Source organism: Phaseolus vulgaris, chromosome 3, assembly GCF_051622355.1.
Source record: "Phaseolus vulgaris cultivar YP4 chromosome 3, ASM5162235v1, whole genome shotgun sequence".
NCBI lineage: Eukaryota > Viridiplantae > Streptophyta > Magnoliopsida > Fabales > Fabaceae > Phaseolus > Phaseolus vulgaris.
The window spans coordinates 18,783,478-18,789,477 of record NC_143500.1 but is presented as its reverse complement, the minus strand read 5'-3'; positions in this window follow the sequence as shown (position 1 = coordinate 18,789,477).

Genomic DNA, 6,000 nt, shown 5'->3' with positions numbered 1-6,000 from the left:
CAAAGAAAGAATACTCCCTTGACCAAGCTGATCTTGAGGCCTTGAGTAACCTCAAATGAAATGTGTCAAAGCAAGAGCACACAATCTTCAAAGCACTTCACCACAAAACCAATGAATAATGAAAATAAAGCAAGAAAAGGTATAAGCAATAAAAGGCTATAACAAAAGGAATACTAGATGTATGACAAACTCAAAAGAGTAATGGATAAAATACAAGCAAGAAAATAAGGTACTCAATGAAAAAGAAGGCACACAAAAGATACCTAAAGAAAAGCACTAGAGTAGATGAAGAAAACAAAAACAGAGCTACTGGAAATTTTTTATTTTTTTTTTATGCAAACTGTGCTTGATGTTCACTGATTTAACTGGAATGATATAAAGTGAACTGGATTATGAAATTTTAACCATAGAAAGTTCAAGATCTTAGCTCAACAATGGCACTGGAATTACTCAAAAACAGTAAGCCAATTAATTGAGATAAATTTTCTAAAATCGCTGCCAGATTACCATATTTTTTTCGGCAGAATTGCACACTCTTTGTTTTTGATTTATCATTTTTTTTGTACTTGGAATTTTGAAGTACTTATTTTTTTCTACTGTTTTATAACACTTTGAAGAACAGAAATCCAGAATTTCAGAAATTTCCAATGAGTAAATCAATTGCAATAAATCGAAACAGTAAGCACGTTTTCAGAAAAAAAAAAAAAAAAGGAATCCTAACAGGAATGAAAAACAGAATTAAGAACTAGCAAAGACATAATGGAAATGATGTATAGGAACTTGTATAGATCTAAAATACAAGTATGAACTCAATACTAAGACAGAAAATGGACAAAGGATCAAGTATCAAACTCAGAAAACTGTATTACACCAAAGCAAGAAACAAAAAATTCAATAAAAGTACTACAAGAAGTGATGATACGATTCCACTAGCCAAATAGAGATGATTCTTTGACATTCTATGGAATCAACTTGAGTTGGAGATATCTTAGGCACTTTTAATAGAATTGGATCAAGGTTCTATGTTTCAAGAACTCACCAAAACTTGCACCAAACACCAAACTCACATGGAAGATCCATCTATTGTCAATTGAACTGATTAAAATGTGTAAAAAGGCAAAAGCACCGTTTAAAAAGCTCAAGAACAGAAATGCACCGAACAAATCAACTAGAATTGAAAAAGAAACAAATAGAAACAGCTAAGGAAACAATGAACTGAAGCAAAGCTGGAATTAAACTGAATTGCCGAACATAAAGAAACTAAACATGTTTTAGGAATTTCATATGAACATGAAGATGAAAGAAAGAAGAACTTATGGAGATGGAAGACTTGGTTTGGTGATCACGCCACTTGGATGGTGAAGGCTCCAAGATGAGTGAGCTAGTGCCACCACTTGAGAGAACCAATTGCACTTAAGATAAGACAAGGTGAAGGAGAAGACAAGTTCTCACAAATTCTCTCTCAAATTGAGTAGAGTTTCTCTATTACTAATTTCCAATCTGATTTTTACAAAGGCAAGCACCTTTATTTATAGCCTAAGAGGTGCTGAAATGAAAAGCTAATTAAACTCAAATTACCCCCCAAATGACATAAAAGTGGCGCCAACTTAGAGCATGAGGAAGGTGTGACTTCCTCTCTTAGTTTGGCACCTCCCTATTACGCCTACACCCCTCTACTAAGCTCACACCCCCCAAGCTTCCTATTATTTTCCTAAACTAAAGACCTAAAGATGCTTCTACAAAAAAGGTGTCTTATGTTTCCCTCTAAGCACCTTCTAAAACAAAGATATTACAAAAAGAGAAAACAACCTTCCATTATTTCCTAATGCCTTGAATTGACTTCTTGTAAGCCTTTGAGGTGGGCTACCAACTCCTTGAGCGTGTAACACTTGAGCCTCTTCCTCTTCTTGTCCTTGAGTATTGGCCTCCATTTGGTCTTGAACTTGATCTCCATCACAGAGAGAACAAGAAGAGGTGACCGCAGTGATCTCGTGCCACCTAGATGCATTTGCGTGGACTACGGCGGACATGACAGGCATCGACCCAGATTTTTTGTGCCACCATCTTACCATGGACGCCAAGGTTCGCCCTGTGTGACAGAGAAGGAGGAAGTTCAACGAAGAACGATGCCTCGTCGTGAGGGAAAAGACGCAGAAGCTGCTAAGTGTCGGGCACATCTGGGAGATACAATACCCTGAGTGGCTGGCCAATGTAGTTCTGGTGAAGAAGGCGAACGGGAAGTGGAGGATGTGCGTCGACTTCGCAGATTTGAACAAGGCGTGCCTAAAAGATTCGTATCCACTGCCCAACATCGACGCATTGGTGGACAGTGCCTCGGGCTGTAAGATGCTGAGTTTCTTGGATGCATTCTCAAGTTACAATCAGATCAAGATGCATCCAAGGGATGAGAGCAAGACAGCGTTCATGACGGAGACATGCAGCTACTATTATAAAGTGATGCCATTTGGGTTAAAGAATGGAGGCGCCACCTACCAAAGGCTAATGGACAAGGTCCTTGCACCCATGCTGGGAAGGAACGTGCAGGCCTACGTAGATGATATGGTGGTGACTTCACACGAGAGATGGCAGCACGCAGCGGATCTGGAAGAGCTGTTTGCTACCATATCAAAGTATCGCCTCAAATTAAACCCAGAAAAGTGCGTTTTTGGCGTGGAGGCAGGGAAGTTCTTGTTTATGCTCACCGAGAGGGGGATAGAGGCGAACCCCCATAAGTGTGCAGCTATCATCGCCATGAGAAGCCCAACAGCAGTTAAAGAAGTTCATCAATTGACTGGAAGGATGGCAACTTTGTCAAGGTTTGTGTCTGCTGGAGGAGAGAAGGGCCACCCATACTTCCAATGCCTCAAGAGGAATAGTCGTTTTGCATGGACAGATGAGTGCAAAGCAGCGTTCCTTAAGTTGAAGGAGTACTTGGCGACGCCACCTGTGCTTTGCAAGCCACAGGTAGGCGTCCCCCTCCGATTATACTTTGCAGTAACAGAGTGGGCGATTAACTATGTGCTGGTCCAGGAGCAAGACCAAGTACAGAAGCCCATCTACTTCGTAAGCAAGGCCTTGCAAGGCCCAGAATTGAGGTACCAGTCACTAGAGAAGGCGGCACTAGCAGTGGTGTTCTCAACTAGAAGGCTCCGCCACTATTTCCACAGTTTCACAGTGATGGTGATGAAGAACCTCCCCATACAGAAAATACTTCGGAAGCCAAACGTAGCGGGAAGGATGGTTCGCTGGGCGGTGGAGCTGTCAGAGTTTGATATCCAGTATGAACCCAGGGGATCCATCAAGGGGCAAGTCTATGCAGATTTCGTGGCAGAGCTCTCACCAGGAGGAGACCATCAAGAGGTGGAGTTGGGGGCGCAGTGGATGCTCTCAGTGGACGGATCCTCCAACCAGCAGGGAAGTGGTGCTGAAATAATCTTGGAAGGACCTAACGGAGTGTTGATCGAACAAGCCTTACGCTTCGCATTCAAAGCAAGCAATAACCAAGCGGAGTACGAGACGCTGATTGCTGGGATGCTTTTGGCTAAAGAAATGGGTGTTCAAAGCCTCTTGGCAAAGAGTGACTCACAATTGGTCACGGGGCAAGTAACAGGGGAGTATCAGGCGAAGGATCCACAGGTGGCCGCCTACTTGAGGTACGTCGAAGTGTTGAAGAGAGCCTTCGCTGCGTTCGAGCAGGTGCATGTCCCTAGGGAGCAAAATGCCAGAGCTGACCTACTTGCCAAGCTGGCCAGCTCAGGCAAGGGGAGAAGGCAGAGGACTTTCATCCAAGAGACCCTCAAAACGCCGTGAAAGTTTGTGGAGGACAACAGGGTGGATGTCCTTCACATTAGTACAGCAAGAGGAAAGTCAATAAGCCATCACTCTTTGAGTCAAGATACAACGAGGGCACCCTGCATCAGTACCTACGCGACCTCGCCGGAGGAAGAGAAGGGCATATAGATATGCGCCTTGGAGGAAGGCGGCACATGGATGACCCCTTACAGGCGATACCTCGCGGATGGAGTCCTCCCAGCGGAACCAGAAGAAGGCACGCTGATTGGCCCAGCGTTGCAAGCAGTGTCAGATGCACGCTGATTGGCACAAGGCGCCGCCAGAGGAACTGAGATCTATATACAGCCCATGACCTTTCCATACTTGGGGGATTGATATCTTAGGCACGTTCCCACTAGCGATAAGGCAGATGAAGTACTTAATCGTTGCCATTGAGTACTTCACCAAGTGGATACAGGCAGAACCAGTGGCACAGATAACTGCGCACAAGGTGCAGCACTTTGTTTGGAAGAACATTGTGTGTCGTTTTGGGGTGCCGAGGCGTCTCATTTCAGATAATGGCACCCAGTTCGCGAGCCAACAGTTGGGGAAGTTGTGTACAGAAGTATGAATCAAGCAGGTGTTTACATCAGTCGAACACCCCCAGACGAATGGGCAGGTTGAGTCAGCAAATAGAGTTTTGTTGAGAGGTTTGAAACGAAGATTAGAGAAAGCTATAGGGGCGTGGGAAGAAGAAGTGTCGAGGATTGTGTGGGCTTACCACACCACGCCCCAATCTTCCACCACGGAGACGCCTTTCAGCCTAGTATATGGGTCGGACGCCATGATCCCAGTGGAAATCCACGAGAGCTCGCCTCGTTTCCTATGGTTCGTGGCAGAAGAATCCAACAAAGAAAGGAAAGTGAACCTGGATCTAATAGACGAAGCTAGAGAAGAGGTGAGAATAAAGGCTGAGGCTGTGAAAAGAAGAGTAGAGCGTCAGTACAACTCTAAGGTGAAGCAGCGACAATTCCAAGTTGGTGATCTGGTCATGAGGAAGGTTCATCCTTATGAGTTGGAAAACAAGTTGTCTCCCAAATGGACTGGGCCGTTCAGAGTAATCAAAGCCAAGGGGAATGGTTCATATAAGTTAGAGACTCTAGAAGGAGGCCCCATCCCACGTAGTTGGAATGCGGCGAATTTAAAGTTTTATTTCAGTTGAAACTTTGTAAAGGGGACACTCTTTTCCCCTTCCGGGGGTTTTTTAACGAGGTCACCCAAATAAAGAAAAGAGAAGTTTAAGATATTTCTGCCATAGTTTTTCCCTCTCATGTAAGATGATGTGATTCCACTAGCCACATAGAGAAAGGTTCTTGACCTTCTTAGGAATCACCTTGAGTTGGACAATATAGAGGCACTTTTCTTAGAGTTGGATCATTGTTCTAAGACAAGAACTCACCAAAAACTAGTACCAAATCCCAAACTCATTAGGATGCTCCAATTATAGTCAAATTGAACCGAACAAAAAGGCACAAAAACTAAGCAAACTGAATTTGAAAGCTGGAAAGTAAATTGAACCGAACAAAAGCTGGAAACAGAAGAGAATAAGATGTAGAACAGCAAAGAACATAAAGAACCGAAGCTACACAAATTAAATCTGAAAATGCCGAACCAAAAACAACAAGGAACAAGCTAAGACATGGAATTAACAAAGAAGGAAGGAAGGAGAAGAGAATTGCTCATGAAGATGGAAGGATGATGGATGATCTCGCCACTAGAAGTGTGGAATGCTCCTAGATGAGAGTGATGCCGCCACTTGAGGACTCCATTGATCCATCAAGATAAGACTAGAGAAGAAGGCTCCAAAAGCTCTCCAAAGTTCACTCAAAATTTGAGTAGAGTTTTCTTAGATTAATTCCAATCTGAATTTTACAAAGGAAGCACCTCTATTTATAGCCTAAGGTGCTGAAAAATAGGTGGGAAATTTCAAATAAACTCATTTGAAATTCCCACCAAAAACAAGTCACATGGGAGGTGTGACCTTTTTCTACTATGACACCTCCCAAAAACTACACCTACACCACTCTCCTAAGTCACATGGGTAATGTGACTTTATTTTACATTTTCACACTCCTTTATTTAATAACCACACCTCCTAAAACTATACAAGAGTATTTCAAAGCTTGGCCTTGCCCCTCATGGGATGGACTTGGGCTCTTTGGGCTTTGG